The sequence below is a fragment of the Ovis canadensis genome, chromosome 23, assembly GCF_042477335.2.
Source record: "Ovis canadensis isolate MfBH-ARS-UI-01 breed Bighorn chromosome 23, ARS-UI_OviCan_v2, whole genome shotgun sequence".
Classification (NCBI taxonomy): Eukaryota; Metazoa; Chordata; class Mammalia; order Artiodactyla; family Bovidae; genus Ovis; species Ovis canadensis.
Genome location: NC_091267.1, coordinates 61,549,206 through 61,572,149, shown reverse-complemented (window position 1 = coordinate 61,572,149; position 22,944 = coordinate 61,549,206). Strand labels below are relative to the sequence as shown.

The window sequence follows — 22,944 nt, the reverse complement described above, 5'->3', positions numbered from 1 at the left end:
AGGAGACATAAGAGACACAGGAAGATCCCTGAGTCGGGAAGATCCCCTGGAGGAGGGCATGGCAACCCACTCCAACATTCTTGCCTGGAGAATCCCATGGACAGAGGAGCCTGGTGGGCTACAGTCCATGGGGTCGCAGAGTCAGACACGACGGAAGCGACTTAGCACGCATGTACCATTCAGTAAGTCTGGAGGAGGGCTGAGGCTCTGCAGTTCTAACAGACTTTCAGTCCAGTGTTATTGGCCCAAGGACCATACTTCGAGTAACAAGGAGACACAGCAGTGATTGCAGGCTAGCCACAGGTTCATGGGGAAGTGAGGGAGGTGGGGTGGGAGATGGGGGTTTGAAAACATTGCTGCTTGGAGTTTAGTCCTCAATTTGGAGTTAATTTATCTAGGGCAGGACCCAAGCAAGGGACTTTAACTTGTGTGTGTGTGGTAAAAAGTGTAACAAATTTTACCATCTTAACCGTTTGAAAGTGTACAGTTCGTAGTGTTAAGTACGTTCATTTTATTGTGGAATAGCTTCTAGAACTCTTTCCTCTTGCAAATCTGACACGCATGCCTATTAAACAACAATACCCCCTTCCTCCTTCCCTCCAGCCCTGGCGCCACTTTCTGTTTTTATGAATTTGACTGCTTTTAGAGGCCTCATCTATAGTAATACAGTCTTTGTCTTCTCGTGACTGCTTTATTTCAATTAGCATAGTGTCCTCAAGAGTCATGTGTGTTGTAGCATGTGATAGAGGATTTCCTTCCCTTTTAGAGCTGAATAACATTCCACTGTGTGTATGGATCACATTTTACTTATCCACTCATCCATTGGTGGACATTTGGGTTGCTTCAGGCTCTTCGTTATTGTGAATAATGCTGCTAGGAACACGGATATGCAACTTTCTCTTTGAAACCCTGCTTTCAATTCTTTTGGGTACGTAACTCAGAAATGACATTGCTCAGTTGTATGGTAGTTCCATTTTAAATGTTTGTAAATTAATGAATTTGAGGAATCACCATCCTCTTTTTCAAAGTGGCTGCACCATTTTACAGTCACACCGATGTTGCAGAAGGGTGGCCATTTTTTCCACATCCTCTCCCCGGGTGAGTCGAATTCCCAGGCAGGCTCGAGAGCCACTTCCCTGGGCTCATTCTTGGCAGATTCTCTCTGAGTTTTCCTAGGTATAAGACAAATTCATCCCACAGCTTTAGGAGGTCCTGTTCCTGTGAATGGTGCCACAGCTGGTCTGGGAAAGAGAAACCCTGTCTTTGGATTCACAGATTGAGTACTGTGTGACTTTGGGCAAATCATTTAACCTCTCTGAGCCTCAGGTCCACACCTATAAAGGGATAGGAGAGTATTAACTATAACACAGGGAAGATCAGATGAACCATACATGCAAGAGCTTCTGGGATTCATAAATATCCATGGGAATGTCAGATGAGCTGACAGTAGGAACTGAGGGAAGAAATTCAAGCATCTGTGGTCAGGAAGGCTCACGCGGAGTCAGTGGACACTTACTGAGGCACCCCTGCCCCGCGGCATCATGGGAGAGCTTCTCCGTTCACCACCCCCCAGCATGTCACCCAGCAGTGGCTTTGTGTCTAACACACAGCTGAGCAATGATGTCTGGGATACTGTCCTGGCAGCCTGTGGCAGATGAACTCCTAGGGACAGGGAGAGTGACATGACCGGAGCTGACCGTTATGGAGCATTTATTATGTGCCAGGCGCTCAGGTAAGCTCTGAATTCTCCCAACACTGCTGTGAGGTGGGTGCTGTTATTCCCTTTGCTGTTCGTACGAGGCAGAGAGCATTTAAGTAGCCTGCCCAAAGTTCCATGGCTAGAAAGCAGCAGAGCTGGGGTTTGAACCCAGGCAGTCTGAGTCCAGAAAATAGGCTGGTAAACATTGACCTTTATAAATAAAGAGCCACAAGTGTGTAAAACCATGATAAACAGGATTGTCACTTGGCTGCCTGCTGGAGGAGCAGAACGGAGTGGTGACCCGGTGGGTAACATGATTAACTGTGGTGTCAGGTGACCAGGCAACCCCAGGAGGACAAGCGTTCTGGGGCAGGGCCAGTGCTGGGAAGGGTGGTCTGGACATCCGATGCCTGCATGGCCTCAGGGAGGTCCTGTCTGAGATCTGGGGTGAGCCTGAGGGTCAGGCAGGGAAGTGGGCCAGCAGGTTGCAAGACCCAGGAGGGACTAGGGCTCCAGGATGCGGCTAAAGCCTGGGCATGTGGGTTGGATGCTACCTGAGAGCTCCTTCGATGCCCCTGACAAGGGTCAGGTCAGGAGGTCAGACCTGGCTCTGTAGGGGAGGAAGTCCTGATGCCATCCTTGAGCGACAGGCAGAAGCTAGACAAGCAGATGGGAGGTTCCTGATGCCCTAAGAAGACAGGAGAACTGAGGCAGAAGTACAGAGATTCTTGCCTTGACCTGGAAGGCTAACTCACTGGGGAATTTCAGGAGTCAAAGCAAGCTTTTTGGGAAGAAATATTTGGCTCAAGGTGGCTTCTGTTTCTACTTGTCTTATCAATGAAGAAAAATCAGAATAAAGGCAAATATTAATGAATAATTTTTCCATACATAAGCCTTGCATGCCTTTTGGCTCCCTTCTGCTCCCTGGCTTTCCCTGCGAGGTACCAGCTAAGACCACAGATTTGGTGTCAGTCACGGGTTAGTTGAGTCCCATCCCAGTCACTAAATAGCTGTGTGTTCTTGGGCAACTTACTTGACCTCTCTGAACCTCAATTTTCTCATCAGTTGTGCAGGGATTGTCCTGAGCATTGAAGGATATTTAGCAATATCCCTGACCTCTCTCTTCTAGATGCCAGTAACACCATCCCAACTCCTGAGTTGGTGACAACCAAAAATGTCTTCAGCGATTGCCAGATGTCCCATGGAGGCAAAACTGCCCACAACTGGGAACTGCTGGCTCCATTTTAGGCAGACAAGGGTGAAATTCCATTTACTCTTTTTTGATTCATTTATTTCAGTCATTTGCCATGCACCTGCTGTGTGATGGACACGGGGAGGGAGGTTCAGTGGTGAGCTAGGCAGTTCACATGTCCTCACCGGCTCCCACCATGGGGAAGGGCGTGCCTGCTGTGGAAACACACTGATGACATGCCTAATCCTGGGCTTTTCTTTGGGAACCAGGGGCAGGAGGTCAGGGAGGTGGTCAGAGAGAGCTCTGGGCTTGACCTGCAGGTGCCAGACCTTTTTCCTTTCCTGTTGTTGATGGAATGAATCTGGGAGCCATTATTAAAGGTTGCTTATGACATAACTGAGGGCCCGAATTGGCTGAAAAGATGTGCACTAATTTATCATACAGGGGGCAGGCAGTTACTTTGTGTTGACACTTGGAGCCAGGCACGTGAGGCCTGCTGCTGTGTCTCCTAGAAACAGCAGCACTCTAGAGACGGGTGGGCTCACCAGGCCACCCCACGGAAGGAGTTGCTGCTCCCAGCCTGAGTTGCCGAGTGTGACGTGCCCATACCTTGGTCTCTCCGGAGACCCAGGCTGGGTGGGAAGCAGAGGAAGAGAAACTCACGGGCTTTGAGGCTCAAAAACCTGTTTTGAAAGAAAACTCGGGAAAGTAATTTGCCTGCCCAAGCTTGTAGGCTTTCCTAGGCCTTCTGAAATAAGGCTGCTTGCCATCCTTTGAAGAAAAAAAGAAAAGAAAAAGAAAAAGTCTGCCCCTTGCTTAGAAGAAAGAAAGAAAGCCTGTGTCCCAACAGTACCCTTTCTTTGGGAGTCTTGGACGTAGCTCTTTTTTCAACTTGAATCTATTTCTTATAATTCTGGTTTTAAAATCCAGACCTTCATGAACAGTCTGGAAAACAGAAAGTGGCAGAATGATTTTCTTTTGTTTGGAGGGAGTGGCAAGAAATGGGAGGAGAAAGGGACAACAGAGGATGAGATGGTTGGATGGCATCACTGACTTGATGAACATGAGTTTAGGCAAGCTCCAGGAGTTGGTGATGGACAGGGAAGGCTGGCATGCTGCAGTCCATGGGGTCGCAAAGAGTCAGACACGACTGAGGGACTGAACTGAACTGGACTGAAAACAACCTCCTAGTAATAATGACAACAGCTGTGATTAAAGAAAGGCAATGGGTGGTGGAAAGTAGCAATGGCATTTTAAGCACCTGCTGTGTGAAAAGGTTGCTTTGCTTTGCAGCTCATTGCAGATCCTTGCAAGACAGGTCTCACTGTCCCAGCTCTGAGCTGGAAGATGAAAGTCCGAGGTTGCCCAGCTGGCACTTGGTGAAGCCAGGATGCAGATCCTAGTTCAGGAAGAAATGAGAAAAACCAGTATAATGTAGTGAATTTTTCACTCCAAGATTAAATTGATCTCTCTTCAAAGGGTTGTCCCTTATTCTGAGATTTATATCCTTCCAGTATCTTTGGTAATAAGATGCACTATTCTTGTATTCATTTAGCCATGCCACACGGCCTATGAAGTCTTAGTTCCCTGACCAGGGATTGAACTTGGGCCCTCAGCAGGGAGAACGCAGAATCCTAAGTACTGGACCACCAGGAATTTCCCAATGCACTATCTTTCATAGCTGTGGAGACAGTAAATGTTGCCTACGTGAAAATTTGGTACTCTCCCCTTAAAATCTTTATTTCCCAAGTTTGTGAAACTTCTAAATCTGTTCAGTTTAGAAGGTGATGCTCTGCCAGGAACCATCCTGGCTACCATTTTCTCTGAGAAGCAGCCACTGTCCCCACTTCTGTGATTCTCTGCCGTCCTTAGATTTTTGCTTAGGGTTGTGGATTTGTCAGAGAGGGAGAGTGAGGAGGAGGAGAAATCAGGAAAAATGATAAGTGACAACCCTTAGGGCAGCAGTGGTTTTCTAAGAAAAGATCGTAATTCTGTTGAAAATTGCTGGAGAAGAGAGTGCAGTCCAAGTAGGCACATGCAAATTATATGCAAATCACACACGGCCCTCCTATTTTATAACCTGGATGTCCCCCTTGGGAAAATGCTAATGGAGACTAGTGGTCTCCGGCAAGCCTCCCTTGCTGATCTCCAGGAGTCTGGCCCTAATTAACAAGTATTTTCCTGGCAGTGTGGGGCTCCAATGATCTTAATTTTCATCCTCTTTCCCCCTCCCTCATCTTCATAGCCTGTGGCTGAGCCTCAGAGGGCTCTTCTAATTCAATGGCACATGTTGTAGGGAACATGGCTAGAGTCCTGACCTGGAAAGTTCTAGAATCCTCAGGTAGACCTTATTTTCTATAGGGTTCCTGGGGTCCCAGCCTAGTTGACTGACTGTGAGAGGAAGAGCTGCTTAAAGCATTGGCTGGCAGACTTGAGCATGCATCAGAATGATGTGGAGTCTTGTTTACACATTGCTGGGCCCCACCCCAGGGTTATAGATTCACAAGGTCTGGGATGGGCTGGAAAACTAGCATTTCTATGAAGTTCCCAGACCACAGGCCTAAACACCACTGGCCTAGGGTGACTAGAAATGTGGTCCCTGGGTAACAGGTTGTTACCAGTCTGTCTAGAAATTAAGAATAAATATTTAGAAATTTTTCTTGAAGTGTGATATTGCTATGACATCTAAGCACATGTTTTTTTTCTGTTAATTAATTTTTATTTTACTTCCCAAAATTATTGGTCTCTGATATTTTAAGAGTTAAACAAACAAACAAACCAGCCAGTCTTTAGCCACAGATAGCAATTTGGGAACTCTGGCCAAGAGGGGCCAGGCACTCTAGGGCAGTCCTTCGCTGGCAGGAGAACTGGAGTGCCCATCCAGAAACTTAGGCTCTGGGCAGACTGGGCATGCAGTGGACCAGCTCCAGAAGTGTTTGCCAGCGTGTTGGGGGTGGTAGGAGGCTGGGGGAAGGACAGGGTGTTGGTTGTTATGGTGACTGGTGGGGTGGGGGAGAAAACTGGCATATAGTGGCTGAGGGCTGGGCACGGGCACCGCGGAGACTTGTCCTGCCCTCAATGCCAGTTGAACCCCTGTAGAAAAACAATGGGGAAGGTGGAGCTAAGCAGCTGGCCCCACTCCAGACCCCCTGCCCTCTCTTGGGGATGGGTGGACCCGGGGCAGGGAGCGGGGTGGGGGCTGCACTGGTCAGAACCGGCTCAACCAGAGTGCCTTTGTTTGCACATTGTAACTACGTGTGTGCATGTGTGCATGGCCTTTCACGGATGGCAACGATACATTGGTTGGTACCTCACAGGTACCTCTTGCTTCAAGCAAAGCCAGCATCCAAAAGCTTCAATGTGGAAAAGGGGTAGATTGGTGGAGGGTGATCAGGCTAATTTTTTTTTTAAAAGATTAACTGTAGGAGACTCTGCTACATAAAAAATTTTACCAAAAAGTGTAGTCTCTGCACCGCGTCCAGGACAGCTGTTTGTGTAAAGTAAGGGATACCTGTTCTTAGAGAGGAAGGTGGCAGAATCTAAAGGCAGGTACGACTTTAGATGGCCTTGTAAGTTGCTTGGAAGGCTCTAACGGCAATAAATGCCACCTTAATAAGTAGTTGCAGCTCGATGGGATCCGGCCTGAGTCTGGGACTTGGCAGCCTGTTTCATCGTTGCCCCTCACCAGCCCCCTAGCCTGGGGCCGGTCCTTTTCAGCCAGGAGAGAAAGTTTTGTGATTCTGGCCTGCTGTCTTTGTAGATAGTGTTTGACATTTTATGGTGACAGTGTGAGAAGTAATTAGTTGTCTTGTGCCTTTGGGCGTCCAAGGAGGCTACAGGCTCTCCAGGCTCAGAGTCATAGAGTGAGGAGCCTGAAAGGAGCTTAGCATTCATCAACCTCTCATTTTATAGGGTGGAAACTGAGGCCCTGGAGGCCCCGAATCCGCCCCGAGTGGAGCTTGTGTTAAGGCAGGCAGTGGATCTATTGTTGGAGGCTTACCATGTAATTAATGGGGTTTGGAGCAATTACAGGGACAGTAAAGCCCCTCGTTTGTTTCTTGTGCCAGGCCTGAGATTCCTTAGGAGGGTGGAGCGGGAGGGTGGAGGGAAGGTGGTAAGAAGGTGGCAGATAGTTGGCAGATCAGCTCTTGCCGGGCCTGCTCCGTGGAACCCGCTGGCTTACGTTTTGATACTGTGCACCTTGGAGGATTCCGGCCCACCGTGCAGATCAGCCCAAGTTGCTCCACCCAGTTTTTCTCTGGGGCTAATTCTTGTTGGCTTTTAATGTTGGGCTGTAAGGAGCCTGCTTTTCTATTTCTTTTCTCTTTTTTTCAAGTGAACACCAAGTAGGAAATCGTGATAGTTGGCATCATTCTAGGGTGGAGATTCCTGCACCTTCCTGGACCCCGGGGACAGCTGTTGAGGCAGAGCTGGAAGTCACTGACTGGGGAGTGGAGTGGGGACCTGGGGTGATGAGAAGATCAGCACAGCTGAATGCTTGCAGCTCTGTGGGATTCCACGTCAGGCCCCTCGATGCACCCATTCATTCAACGAGTATTTTCAGTTCAGCCACTCAGTCGTGTCCGACTCTGAGACCCCATGAATCGCAGCACACCAGGCCTCCCTATCACCAACTCCCAGAGTTCACTCAGACTCGCGTCCATCGAGTCAGTGACGCCATCCAGCCATCTCATCCTCTGTCGTCCCCTTCTCCTCCTGCCCCCAATCTGAGCATCTGTTATTTCCCAGGCACTGTGCTAACTGGTGAGACAAAAAGTGCTGGCAATGTATGGTGGTGAAGGCTGCCCAACGGTGTGCCTGCACTTAATGACACTTGAATACTTGAGTGGGAAATTTCACATTGTGTATATTTTACAATGCTAAGGACAAAAGAGAGGAAGAGAGCAAAATGGGATAAGGTCCCTGATTCCTGGAGGTTGCTGGTCCTCTGCAAACTCCCCCTGACATGACCAGGAGCCTAAAGAGTGGAGGTTAATGGCCACCCATGGAAGGGGTCAGTGGGAGACCCTGGGAGGCCAGAGTGCCCAGGACAGGCTGAAGAGGGGGCATCTCGCAGGAATCACCCAACGGCATGCCTGCAAAAGGAGCTGTCTGTGCAACAGAGGATGCTGTCTTTAAATAAATTTCTTGTGAAAACATGTTTCTGAGATGTCCCCACAGGACCAGTGCTCAGACCTGGCTTTCCGTTGGAACTACTGTTTGTTCACAGAAATTTTAAGTGGTGAAAACCTTGGCGCTGCAACCACGCTGACACCCCGGAGCTCAGGTTCCAGTTTTCTTCTTTCTGGAATGTGATCCTGAGAGTTTCTTTTTCAAAAACGTGGCTGGCATGGGGACTCCACAGCATCATGGCTTTCTCATTGCTTCCTGTGGATTGGCCATTCACACCTGTGCCACCGTGCTGGGAGCCTGGACCGGTGACCTCTGGGCCTCAGTTTCTCTATCTTAGGAGGCTGTGAGCACTTGTGACGGGGGACGTGGCCTGGCCTGTGGTCCCTCTTGTAACTCACTTCGTGTGTCACCACTCATTTGAGTATTAGCTCCTCCTGGCTTCCTACGAAACACACAATATGGTTTAACATTTTCCACATGTCAGTGTTCTCCTCACTTGCATCACCAGGAGGGGGGCACCTCCTCTTCCTCTGCTTGTCGTGTCTCTTATGGTGCCAGGCACATGGCTGGTGCCCTGCAGACACTCAGATGATTGAGCAGTCTGTCTGTAAAGCCACTGTCTGAGGGTATTTCCGAGGGTAACCTTTTTAATTTGCCCACAGAGCCACCCCACTCCTATCCTCTGAGCCAGGAGCATTCGGGGCCGGTCTGTCCTGCTTGAATCCAAGATTCCCCAGTAGGTCTTTTACAATTTCGTTTTGGAACCGTAAGCTCCGGCCTCTTCAGATGGTCTCAGGCAGTGATGGCCAGGTCACCCAGCAACAGCCATTCAGATAATTACACGGGTTTCAAATTGTTCACCACTTTACATCCTCAAAGCAATTTCAGAATCAATTTGAGGTTTGACAGGGAGCTGGTGGAGGCCTTGCAGCCCTGGGATGGTGCGTGGGCCCTGCTTAGCGCTTGTTATCATTCCAGCGGCAGGATCCAAGCACCTGGGGAGCAGGCCGCTGTCCTCTCTTGCAACTTGGGGAAGAAAAATCAATCAATCAATCAATGAGTGCACACCTAATTAAAGGTAACAAAGGCTCTGGGCTTTTCCTCCCTCCCCACGCTGTCAGGCCTGCAGAGTGCCAGAAGGAAAACCAGCCTTTTCTCAAACAGGATTCAAATGAAGTCCCGGTGTCAGAAATCAAATCTAGCAAGACTATCTTTTTTTTAACAACAGGTCCCTACCCCATACTGGAGTGGAGAACTCCTTCCGAGGTGCAGCCTTAACTTGGGTCTAGATAGCTCCTCAGTTCTCAGTAGAATAAGGACCCCAGGCTGCCCCTGTTTTGTGAGCAAGGCAACCTAACCCCTCATGCGCTGGAGAACAGTAGGAGAGGCAGCCTGGTATATCCTCTGTGCCCGCAGGCCCTGCACACAGAGGCTGCAGAGTCTGGTAGTCAAGGTGTGGGCTCCAGGGACCAATGGCCTGGGTTCCTTCCTGGCTCTGCCACTCAGCACTCCAACCCCCACCCTGGCTGGGGAACCCAAAGCTAGTTGGCCCAAGATCTTCATCTGCAAAACGGGAGCAGTCATAGCTCCCATCTCTGGAATCGTGGAAGGATTACACAAGTTACTCTGTGTGAAAACAAAACCTGGCCTGGACTAAGGTCTTGTTATTCTTATCACAGAACCATTTCCCTAACCAACAACCTATAAAGCTATTCTTTACTTTGCAAGGAGCAAGATAAGTTTATTTTTGTTCTGCTTTGCAGTGGGAAGATAGAGGCCCAGAGGTGAATTAACCCAGGTCACAAAGCAAAGTGGATGTGGAGAGAGCCTGGGATCGAAGCCCGGTCACCCCCTCCTCCCAGTCTCTCTGGGGTCTGGTCTCCAACCTTCTAGGAGCCTTGCTGAGATCTTTCACCCCAATCTCTAGTCTCATGGCCAATATAAACTCAAAACATCAGCCCTGTGCTGTATTTTGTATTTTAACTTCTTATGCAGGAGGAATGAACTTGCAGAATTTCAGGAATTTCTCTTGGGTCAGCCAGGTATTTGGGGAGGGCCCTGCTGTCACAGCTATTTGTAAGGCCTCCCCAGACAGCCTTTTTGCTTTTTGCATTTCTTTTCCATGAGGATGGTCTTGATCCCTGTCTCCTGTACAATGTCACGAACCTCTGTCCATAGTTCATCAGGCACTCTATCTATCAGATCTAGTCCCTTAAATCTATTCCTCACTTCCACTGTATAATCATAAGGGATTAGGTCATACCTGAATGGTCTAGTGGTTTTCCCTACTTTCTTCAATTTAAGTCTGAATTTGGCAATAAAGGGTTCATGATCTCAGCCACAGTCAGCTCCCGGTCTTGTTTTTGTTGACTGTATAGAGCTTCTCCATCTTTGGCTGCAAAGAATATAATCAATCTGATTTCGGTGTTGACCACCTGGTGACGTCCATGTGTAGAGTCTTCTCTTGTGTTGTTGGAAGAGGGTGTTTGCTATGACCAGTGCGTTCTCTTGGCAAAACTCTATTAGCCTTTGCCCTGCTTCATTCCATATTCCAAGGCCAAATTTGCCTGTTACTCCAGGTGTTTCTTGACTTCCTACTTTTGCATTCCAGTCTGCTATAATGAAAAGGACATCTTTTTTGGGTGTTAGTTCTAAAACGTCTTGTAGATCTTCATAGAACTGTTCAGCTTCTTCAGCGTTACTGGTTGGGGCATAGACTTGGATAACTGTGATATTGAATGGTTTGCCTTGGAAATGAACAGAGATCATTCTGTTGTTTTTGAGATTGCATCCAAGTACTGCATTTCGGACTCTTTTGTTGACCATGATGGCTTCTCCATTTCTTCTAAGGGATTCCTGCCCACAATAGTAGATATAATGGTCATGTGAGTTAAATTCACCCATTCCAGTCCATTTTAGTTCGCTGATTCCTAGAATATTGACGTTCACTCTTGCCATCTCCTGTTTGACCACTTCCAATTTGCCTTGATTGATGGACCTAACATTCCAGGTTCCTATGCAGTATTGCTCTTTACAGCATCAGATCTTGCTTCTATCACCAGTTACATCCACAACTAGGTATTATTTTTGCTTTGGCTCCATCTCTTCATTCTTTCTGGAGTTATTTCTCCACTGATCTCCAGTAGCATATGGGGCACCTAATGACCTGGGGAGTTCCTCTTTCAGTATCCTATCATTTTGCCTTTTCATACTGTTCATGGGGTTCTCAAGGCAAGAATACTGAAGTGGTTTGCCATTCCCTTCTCCAGTGGACCACATTCTGTCAGACCTCTCCACCATGACCTTTCTGTCTTGGGTTGCCTCCAGGGCATGGCTTAGTTTCATTGAGTTAGACCAGGCTGTGGTCCGTGTAATCAGATTGGCTAGTTTTCTGTGAGTATGGTCTCAATGTGTCTTCCCTCTGATGCCCTCTTGCAACACTTACCATCTTACTTGGGTTTCTCTTACCCTGGACATGGGGTATCTCTTCACGGCTCCTCCAGCAAAGTGCAGCCGCTGCTCCTTACCTTGGATGAGGGGTATCTCCTCACTGCCGCCCCTCCTTGAACGTGGAGTAGTTCCTCTTGGCCCTCCTGTGCCTGCGCAGCCACCACTTTTTGGATGTGGGGTTGCTCCTCTCGGCCGCCGCCCCTGACCTTGGACGTGAGGTAGCTCCTCCCAGCTTACAAATAGCTGTGAAAAGAAGAGAGGTGAAAAGCAAAGGAGAAAAGGAAAGATAAAGCATCTGAATGCAGAGTTCCAAAGAATAGCAAGAAGAGATAAGAAAGCCTTCCTCAGCGATCAATGCAAAGAAATAGAGGAAAACAACAGAATGGGAAAGACTAGAGATCTCTTCAAGAAAATTAGAGATACCAAGGGAACATTTCATGCAAAGATGGGCTCGATAAAGGACAGAAATGGTCTGGACCTAACAGAGGCAGAAGATATTAAGAAGAGGTGGCAAGAATACACAGAAGAACTGTACAAAAAAGATCTTCACAACCAAGATAATCACGATGGTGTGATCACTCACCTAGAGCCAGACATCCTGGAATGTGAAGTCAAGTGGGCCTTAGAAAGCATCACTACGAACAAAGCTAGTGGAGGTGATGAAATTCCAGTAGAGCTATTTCAAATCCTGAAAGATGATGGTGTCAAAGTGCTGCACTCAATATGCCAGCAAATTTGGAAAACTCAGCAGTGGCCACAAGACTGGAAAAGGTCAGTTTTCATTCCAGTCCCAAAGAAAGGCAATGCCAAAGAATGCTCAAACTACCACACAATTGCACTCATCTCACATGCTAGTAAAGGAATGCTCAAAATTCTCCAAGCCAGGCTTTAGCAATGCATGAACCGTGAACTTCCAGATGTTCAAGCTGGTTTTAGAAAAGGCAGAGGAACCAGAGATCAAATTGCCAACGTCCACTGGATCGTGGAAAAAGCAAGAGAGTTCCAGAAAAACATCTATTTCTGCTCTATTGACTATGCCAAAGCTTTTGACTGTGTGGATCACAATCAACTGTGGACAATTCTGAAAGAGATGGGAATACCAGACCACCTGACCTGCCTCTTGAGAAACCTATATGCAGGTCAGGAAGCAACAGTTAGAAGTGGACATGGAACAACAGACTGGTTCCAAATTGGGAAAGGAATACATCAAGGCTGTATATTGTCACCCTGCTTATTTAACTTCTATGCAGAGTACATCATGAGAAACGCTGGATTGGAAGAAGCACAAACTGGAATCAAGATTGCTGGGAGAAATATCAATAACCTCAGATATGCAGAGGACACCACCCTTATGGCAGAAAGTGAAGAGGAACTAAAAAGCCTCTTGATGAAAGTAAAAGAGGAGAGTGAAAAAGTTGGCTTAAAGTTCAACATTCAGAAAACAAAGATCATGGCATCTGGTCCCATCACTTCATGGGAAATAGATGGGGAAACAGTGGAAACAGTGTCAGACTTTATTTCTGGGGGCTCCAAAATCACTGCAGATGGTGATTGCAGCCATGAAATTAAAAGATGTTTCCTCCTTGGAAGGAAAGTTATGACCAACCTAGACAGCATATTAAAAAGCAGAAACGCTACTTTGCCAACAAAGGTCCATCTAGTCAAGGCTATGGTTTTTTTCTGTGGTCATGTATGGATGTGAGTTGGACTGTGAAGAAAGCTGAGCACCAAAAAATTGATGCTTTTGAACTGTGGTGTTGGAGAAGACTCTTGGGAGTCCCATGGACTTCAAGGAGATCCAACCAGTCCATTCTGAAGGAGATCAGCCCTGGGATTTCTTTGGAAGGAATGATGTTAAAGCTGAAACTCCAATACTTTGGCCACCTCATGTGAAGAGTTGACTCATTGGAAAAGACTCTGATGCTGGGAGGGATTGGGGGCAGGAGGAAAATGGGATGACAGTGGATGAGATGGCTGGATGGCATCACCAACCTGATGGATGTGAGTTTGAATGAACTCCGGGAGTTGGTGATAGACAGGGAGGCCTGGCATGCTGCAATTCATGGGGTTGCAAAGAGTCGGACATGACTGAGTGACTGAACCGAACTGAACTGCTGTCACAGGGCTTCTGAAGTGGCTCAGTGGTAAGGAATCTACCTGCCAAAACACCCTCTGACATCAGGATCCTCCACAGCAGGATCCTCTATGACCCACCTCCCAGAATATTGGAAATGAAAGCAAAAATAAACAAATGGGACCTAATTAAACTTAAAAGCTTCTGCACAACAAAGGAAACTACAAGCAAGGTGAAAAGACAGCCTTTGGAATGGGAGAAAATAATAGCAAATGAAGCAACTGACAAACAACTAATCTCAAAAATATACAAGGAATTCCTGCAGCTCAATTCCAGAAAAATAAACGACCCAATCAAAAAATGGGCCAAAGAACTAAATAGACATTTCTCCAAAGAAGACATACAGATGGCTAACAAACACATGAAAAGATGTTCAACATCACTCATTATCAGAGAAATGCAAATCAAAACCACAATGAGGTACCATTTCACTCCAGTCAGAATGGCTGCTATCCAAAAGTCTACAAGCAATAAATGCTCGAGAGGATGTGGAGAAAAGGGAACCCTCTTACACTGTTGGTTGGAATGCAAACTAGTACAACCACTATGGAGAACAGTGTGGAGATGCCTTAAAAAACTGGAAATAGAACTGCCTTATGACCCAGCAATCCCACTGCTGGGCATACACACCAAGGAAACCAGAATTGAAAGAGACACGTGTACCCCAATGTTCATCACAGCACTGTTTATAATAGCCAGGACATGGAAGCAACCTGGATGTCCATCAGCAGATGAATGGATAAGAAAGCTGTGGTACATATACACAATGGAGTATTACTCAGCCATTAAAAAGAATACATTTGAATCAGTTCTAATGAGGTGGATGAAACTGGAGCCGATTATATAGAGTGAAGTAAGCCAGAAAGAAAAACACCAATACAGTATACTAACGCATATATATGGAATTTAGAAAGATGGTAACAATAACCCTGTATGCGAGACAGCAAAAAAGACACAGATGTATAGAACAGTATTTTGGACTCTGTGGGAGAGGGCGAGGGTGGGATGATTTTGGAGAATGGCATTGAAACATGTATAATATCATATATGAAATGAATCGCCAGTCCAGGTTCAATGCATGTTACTGGATGCTTGGGGCTGGTGCACTGGGATGACCCAGAGGGATGGTATGCGGAGGGAGGTGGGAGGGGTGTTCAGGATGGGGAGCACGTGTATACCTGTGGCAGATTCATGTTGATGTATGGCAAAACCAATACAATATTGTAAAGTAATTAACCTCCAATGAAAATAAATACATTTATATTAAAAAAAAAATCTACCTGCCAGTGTGGGAGATGTGAGTTCGACCCCTGGGTTGGGAAGATCTCTTGGAGTAGGAAATGGCAACCCACTCCAGTATTCTTGCCTGGAGAATCCCATGGACAGAGGAGCCTGGCAGACTACAGTCCATAGGGTTGCAAAGAGTCGGACGTCCTGACTGACTGAGTATGCACACTGCTGTCACACAATGTGGCATTATCTGTACTTCCCGCCGACCCTGCCTTGTAGATCCTTGGGATTAAAAGGATCATCAGAACACCTGAGACCTTGTCCAAGGCAGGCTGGGAGTCTGTGGACATTACCTTTCGTTTTGGAAACCTGAGAGTAGGCTGTTAGGGCTAGATTATCTTCTCCCCGTCCTCCAGCCTAAGGAGAGATCAGGTCATGAGCTAGACGCAAACAGTATCACTGGGTACCTGGAAGTCACGAAATTCAAAGACAGGTTGCCACGGTGGTTGCAGATTGGTCCTGTTGCCCAGGTGCAGGCTGAGGGCCTCCTGGTGACAGGAAGGTGAAGGTGAGGGCTGGAAGCTTTTGTGAGGGGTTATGTATGCTGTCCGGCTAGCACGACACTGCTTTCATTCTCCCATTGCTTGCATCATTCCCGGCGCCAGTGAACATGAAGGGGACACTAAGCTCTAAAAGCAAGACACTGCGCTTGGCTTTTGGGCTCTGGGGTTACCCAGGAAGTAGATCCTGACGCACCCAGAGTGCAGGGTACATTCACAGGTTGAATCTGCAGACAAAACAGTGAACAACAGTGGTTCTCAGACACCGGCCGGGGCCAGAGCTTTACTGGGACTTGGTGTTGCTCTCAGCAAACTGGAAGTCAGTTTTGCCGTGGGTTTTTGGAAAGGGCCTTTGTGGAGGGATGTCGAGAGGTTCAAGTTCAAATTCAAGCATCCGCATCCGGCCTAGCCACTGCTAGTTTACCAGTGGTAAGGCAGACATCGATCTGGCTGGACCTCACCAGCTCTCTGTTATTGAACATGCAGCAAAGAGAAAAATTATTATTTTACCTGCTGGCATTAGTGCTCTCCTAGGGCAGAAACTGCTTTCACTTAAGAACTACCTTGATAGGTCATTTGGGTGAGAGATGAGGCCTTGAGGCCATGAGCAGAAAGAGAAAAAATAGAGAAGTCCTCTATAAATACAAGCAGAAATGGGAAAGGAGGGAGAGGGGCGGGTCCTGGTTGGAGGCTGGGACTGAGTTCAGGGAAGTGGCTGAGGGAGTGTCAGAGAACAAGAGACGACTGCCCTTTAGTTCCACATTCCTGGTGGCAGTGGTGGTGCTAGCCCCTTAGTCGTGTCCAACTCTTTGCGACCCCCTGGACTGTACCCCGCCAGGCTCCTCTGTCCGTGGGATTCTCCAGGCAAGAATACTGCAGTGGGTAGCCATGCCCTTCTCCAGGAGATCTTCCTGACCCAGAGATCAAACCTGGGTCTCCTGCATTGCAGGCAGATTGTTTACCTTCTGAGCCGCCAGCAGAGCCCATGGCCCTCCCCAAATCCTCTCAGCTTTGTCTCCATTGGTGTCTACTCCTCAATGACTGGTTCATGTGCCAAGAGGGACTGGACCTCCTGCGTGGGGACGACAGGACAGAGCATCCTCAGTTGGCAGAGGAGGGGGAGGAATTCTGTTATAGATCTGTATGGGGATAACGAGGAATCAAGGGGGGCAGGTCAAGAGATGGCAGGGGGAGCCCATCTTTGCGAGATGGGATGAAAGCTGCTTTTCAGATGTTTTCTGAAGCATCAGGTCTTTAATCCCTTAAGGCCTGTCTGTCAGGGTGCTGGCTGGTCTCCAGAAGGGTCGCTGGTGCCTTCCTCTCAGCTGGGAGCCATGGCGAGCACTTTCCATCACTGCCTCCCTCCACCCCAGTTCTAAGCCAGCAAAGACAGAGAAATCAAAACAGAGCCTCACCACGCAAAGCCAGTGTAAGCTGAGATCTGGTAGAAAACAGCCAAGGCTTCTCACCCAGCATCATCCCTGTCAGTCTCTTTTCCCACAGTCTCCAGGAGAGCCGGCCGTCCAGTCTCTGCTCAGATGTTCCCAGGACCAGGGCTCCCCGGGCTGGAGAGCAGACCGTCCTGCTCTCAGACAGCTCACTGTCAGGGGGTTCTTTGTGAGATCCAGGCACATTCTGTACCCACCTCCTGCCCCCCACTTCCCCGCGCACCTCCCCAGCCGCTCATCACAGCTTGGCACTCAGACCTGCCTTCTGCATAGACATCGCTCCCTGTGGCTGCAACCGGCTATCCTGTCATTAGAGTCCTTTTCTGGCTCAATCTCTTCTGTCCCTCCCCCTTCCTCAACTGTCTGGGTGTCTGGGTGCCCAACAACAGACTGATAATAGCATTCCTTGCTCAGGACAAGTAAGTAACATTATCGGGTTCTCGGAGAGCATTTGCTGTGGATGGTCAAGAACGTGATTTTTTTTTTCTTTTAATTTTCTGAAAACGTCCTAAAAGATAGACTGTGCCCAGCCTGCGCCCTGTCTGAAGTGTGTCCTGAGCTCAGGACATCACTGTTTGTAACACACAGCTGTCTCATGGGCTCCTGACCTGTCCCTGGCCTGGCGGTGCCCCTCTCCCCACCTTGCTGTGCTGCTCTTGGCTCCTTCTGCCCATCTGCTAATTCACAACAGCCTTCCTGGGCTAGAGGGTGGACAGAGCAGGCACTGCTTAAATCTTACGGCTTGAAAGGAACTGGGGTGACATCCTCTACCTCTGCCCCTGCCCCTCAACACTTCCGCCCCTCTATTTCCTTTCCATCCCTTGGAATTGTTCCTGATCCTCCCTCATCCCCTCCAGCCCTGCATCTCTCAGGGCGCCTGTGTGCTAAGTTGCTTCAGCTGTGTCCAACTCTTTGTGACACCAAGGACCGTAGCCTGCCAGGCTCCTCTGTCCATGGGATTCTCCAGGCAAGAATCCTGGAGTCAGTTGCCATTTCCTCCTCTAGGAGATCTTTACCACCCAGGGATGGAACCCTGGGCCTCTTATGTTTCTGCTTTGGCAGGAGGATTCTTTACCATTGGCTCCATGGGTTCAATCCCTGGTCTCTTTCAGGAAGCCTTCCTGCTTAATATCTGCCTGGAGCATAGAAAGAGCCCTGCCCTGGGGCTGGGAGACCAGTGTTCTCGTCCTGGCCCTTTGGCTCACCAGCTCTGTGGGCTCAGGACTTCAGTAGCGTCAGCTGGAAAATGAGATTGAGTTAGACGTCCAGCTCTGACAGCGTATGGTTTCTCCTCGGGGCAGAAGCATCTGGCCTCCTCTGCTGGAGCCTGTACACTCCCTGCCGGTGAAATCCCATTTCATGAAGTAGACGGTAGTTCACAATGCATCTGCCAGGCTAAGAGGACAGATGTAAACCTGAAACCTGTGAATTATCTAGCCGGGATTTGCAGCTGGTCTGCACAGTTAGTATCACTGCAGCAGCTTTTAAAACATCTGAGGCTCAGGCCCCACCCCAAGAGAGTCCGAGTCCCCTGGACTGGGTAGGGCTCACCTCTATGTATGCAAAGCTCCTCAGGTGACCCTAAAGTCTAGCAGAGCGAGAGCCCCCGTTCTAGTGCCTGCTGCTGGGTCTGCTGCTGGAAGTGTGGTTGTGGACCCAGCAGTGCAGGGGCCTGTTAGACATGCAGAGTCTCAGGCCCCACTCTAGACTCCCAACCAGGAGGTGCATAATAGCAAGGCTCCAGGAGACTCCTACACTGTTTAACGTTTGAGGAGCACAGCTTTCACCACATAAGTGGTCTTTGAGGATTCCCTTTGCCTATAATATGGGCTTCCCTTGTGGCTCAGCTCGTAAAGAATCTGCCTGCAATGTGGGAGACCTGGGTTCAATCCCTGGGTTGAGAAGATCCCCTAGAGAAGGGAAAGGCTACCCACTCCAGTATTCTGGCCTGGAGAATTCCATGGACTGTATAGTCCATGGGGTCCCAAAGAGTCAGACACGACTGAGCGACTTTCACTTTGCCTATAATATACACGGTACTTTTTTTATTGGATTGGCCAAAAAGTTCATTCGGGGTTGTCTGTAACAGCATATGGGAAACCAGAAAGAACTTTTTGGCCAACCCAATAAAAGCAGCCATAAATCCATTCTGGGTGTGGGTGTAGTTGTGGCATAAAAAATTTGCGTCCATTGTCAGTTAATATTGATGTTTTATATCTATAGATACAATATCTATGCTCTATTTAGTGGAGCTGAGCTCTCTTCCCCTCCCCCAGGGTCTTTCGTATGCTGCGTTCTGTCTGGTGTTTCCCATCCTCCTTCTAGACTCTGTCATCCTCCTTCTTGCCCAGCTGACTCCTCCTCACCCACAGCTGGACCTCCTGGGACCTTTTTGTGGGATCCACATCCTTGTCCACCCCGATCTCCCGTCCCATCCATCTCTCTTCCTGTCTCTCTCATTTGTTGAGCCCAGCAGTGACAACCCCCTGGCTGGTCCGGTTGGTGGTGGTGGTGGGGAATGAAGCCTGGTGGTGAGGAGATCCAACTTCAGGATCCGCTTTATGTCTTCACCTCTTTTGTCACTTTCTTCATTTTCCTCATGTTTTTGCAAGTGTCCACCTCTTGGGGATCAAGCAGGGTAATGGATGCTAAGATGCTTTCTGAAGGATCTACAGATTATATAAATCATAATCATTCTCATCAGTGCTGGTGACAGGGAATGGACGCTCCAGGGAGCGGTGAGAATGTGATGAGTGAGGAAAGCACAAATCCTTTGCTCCGTGACAGTGGAGACGCATTTCTGTCCCCAGGAGCGCTGGGCACTAAGTGCTTAACGGAGGTCGCACTGCAAAGGCCCGGGAGAACCTCTCCCTCTTCTGAGTTCCCTCTGCCCTCATTCCCATTGCCAGTGGTCGCCCTCCCAGCGCCCCATTTTCTGCTCCTTGCCCTGCCTGCCCATCCCTGGGGCAGGGCCTCTGGGGGACTGAGTGCCCTTGTCTGTGCCTTTAGAGGAGGGTAGAGGGGGAGCTGGAGCAGGGGAGCCGGGAAGGCCTCTGTGTCCTCAGAAACCACACGGCAGTTCTAACTACTTGGCCCGAGCTGCAGAGCAGAAATGCACTTGTGGACAGAATGACTGCTTCTGTTCTGCTCTTCTTTCCTGAGGGCAGCTTCTGATAAGAGCCCAAGCGCTGGAGGACAGATCTCCAGAGCTCAGGCAGGACCTGGGGACCTGGGCGCAAGCAGGGGAAAGGGGTCCAGACAGGACCAGCGACTGGGAGTTCCTCACTCCCACCCTGGCCCACACTCGCTATGGCCTGGCCCTGCTCAGGGACACAGGTCCCCCTGAGGGCTGTGATGGAACCAGCCTGTTGGGCACCTTGGGCCATGACGCCCCATCTCTGGTCTCAGCTGCCTTGTTTGCAGATGATGAATGTGGGGCTAGGATGGTCTTCAGAGTGCCCCGGCTCTGCGTGATGATGGTCCAGCACTGGTCTGGGCCATCAGCCAAGTGCAGACTGTGGAAACTCCCTGCAGGAGGGGTTCCCAGTCTGCAGGTGGCTGTGAGGCTAGGAGGGCCTTAAACAACCAGGTGTAGGATGCTGGGTGGCCCTCCGAGCCCCGGTCGTCTCCCCCAGGGAAGAAAGGCCAGTGCCCTCAGAGGGATGAACAATGGTAGGTCTGTCCCCAGCTCCAGGTTATAGCAAGACAGACAGGCAGCCTCACCCCCCAGCTCTTCCCTTGATAGTGGAATGCTTAGTGACGATAAAGAAAAGAGATGGAGTTTGCATTTCGTGGCTTACCAGCGGTATATAATGTGCGACATCAGCCATACCAAAATTAAGGTACATATTTTCATTCAGGACCACCTCTGAAGCAGCGAAAAGCCTGACCCAACCCAAGTAACATTTTATCCTCATAATGAGTGTGTAAACAGAAGGAGGATTCATGAAGTTAATGTTTCTGCCTTCCTGCAGGGACATTAGCGGGCATTGATTTTCGGCCGTGATATATGCCACTTGCAATGGCTTCTGACTAAAGGGGACAATGCTATTTGGGAGTCCGCGAGGTTTAAAACATCCACAATTGCCTGGTCTCACAGCAATGCCAAGTGCTGCTCTAATAGCCTCTCATTTGTTAGAGTAACAGGGAAGTGACTGTGAATGCCTGCCGTGTCCAGACGAACTGCGGGCTGGCTCTCAAACCACCGAGCACATCCCTAGCCCAGAAGGGATTTCCTTAAGTGGGAGGGGGAGCCCAGGCAGAGGGACAAGCAGAGAAGTAGGCGAGTGTAGACAGCAAGTGCCTGGTAGAGCTTCTCTCTGGGTGGGGGTCGGTGCGGGGGATGGAGGTGTGGGGAATAGGACCAGGGTTGTGGCTGCACGGCTCCAACCACAGGTGCAACACCTTATTTCTAAAAACAAAACCCAAAGGCAACCACAGCATGATAATAAGTTGTGATGATGCTGTTGTTTAGTCGCTAAGTCATGTCCAATTCCTTTGCAATCCCATGGACTGTACCCTGCCAGGCTCTTCTGTTCACGGGATTTCCCAGACAAGAACACTGGGGTGGGTAGCCATTCCCTTCTCCGGGGGATCTTCCCGACTCAGAGATCAAACCCGAGTTTTCTGCATTAGTAGGCAGGTTCTTTACCACTGAGCCACCTGGGAAGCCCTGTGATGATGCTAGTGGTGGGTTCAAGGATGTTTGTTTTATGACGCACTACTTGTCAGTTTATTTGGAATATTTTTATGATTAAATAGAAATGTAGAAGAAAACAGCAAGGTACAGACTAGTTTGTGTAGTGAGCCACCATCTGTGAAGAAAAGATTTCCCCTGGGACTGTGCTGGCCGACCACAGGGTGTCCCTCAGAGGACGTGGGCAACAGAGGTCCCTTCTGCACACATTACAAGAGAGGAGCTTTTTTTTCACTGTGTCCTTTCATGCTTTCTGGAGGTTGTGCATGCTCCGTTGCTTAGTCCTTTCCAGGCTTCTCTGTCCATGGGATTCTCCAAGCAAGAATACTGGAGTGGGTTGCCATTCCCTTCTCCAGGAGAATCTTTCCAACCCAGGGATCGAACCCGAGTCTCCTGCTTGGCAGGCAGATTCTTAACCACTGAGCCAGCTGGGAAGCCCCTGGATGTTGTATTATGCCCTGTAATACCTAATTTAAAAAAATAATATGATTATATCCCCAAGTTAAGAAAAGACTCATATGCAGAGGAGAGGGAAAAAATAGAAGAAATTTTAAAGGGAAAAAAAGAAAGAGGAAAGTGATTCATGAGATGCTGTAACTCAGCCTGTGCGCTCAGCAGGGAGGTTTACCTGAGACCCTTAGAGGCTCCCGGGTGAGGAGCCCCTGGGATGCAGCTTCTTGCGGGCACAGGAAGGCAGCTTGGAGCAAGAGACTGTCTGCCAGGCTGCACAGGGCACGTGGGAAGCCCTCTTCCCACTCCTGTCCTGCAACCCTGGGCCCCCCAGGAATCCAACAGGCTACTGCTGGGCTGATGGTCTAGCACGGAGGTAGAATGGAGTAGGGGAGGGAGGGAGGGGATTGGTAAGGTCCAGGCGACAGGTTCTCTTGGGAAGGAGTCCCAGCCCCAGCAGGGTCCTTGGTTGGAGGGAACCCACTGACCTGGACACGGCTTCCTTTCTGGGCACTGCCTGCTAGGTGCCAGCGGAGGGAAGGGATGGATGCAGCCCAGCAGATGTGACTGACACCTGACCCCGGGCTGTGACCCCAACTGGCCCAGTGCAGCACCCCTCCCTGGGATTTTCAGATATTCAGAAGTGGACCCCTTTCCCACATGCCTCGCCCCACCCACCCCTTCAGCCTTTGGCTTTCTCCTGCTGGCAGAGTTCAGGCTCAGAGGAGTGGTCAGATGGGGCGGGGCATTTCTTTGGGAGTGGTCTCAAGCCTGCCACCTAGAATTTAACTTCCCTGTAGATTTGAGACTGCTTTAGACCTCTTGAACCATTCCAGCCCCAAACTGGGCCAAGTGCCCGGAAGGAACTCCAGGAAGATTTGTTGAACTGAATTCACTGAGAGCAGCTGACTCCCTGGAGCTAAAAACACTGTAGCCTGAATCTTTCCGGGCT

The 22,944-nt window shown here is 49.1% G+C and overlaps 1 protein-coding gene across 1 annotated transcript in view; it reads left to right on the top strand.

The window, feature by feature from the left end:
* Positions 1-22,944, top strand: part of ZBTB7C (zinc finger and BTB domain containing 7C) — a 382,804-nt gene that overhangs the window by 97,742 nt on the left and 262,118 nt on the right. The window lies entirely within an intron of this gene.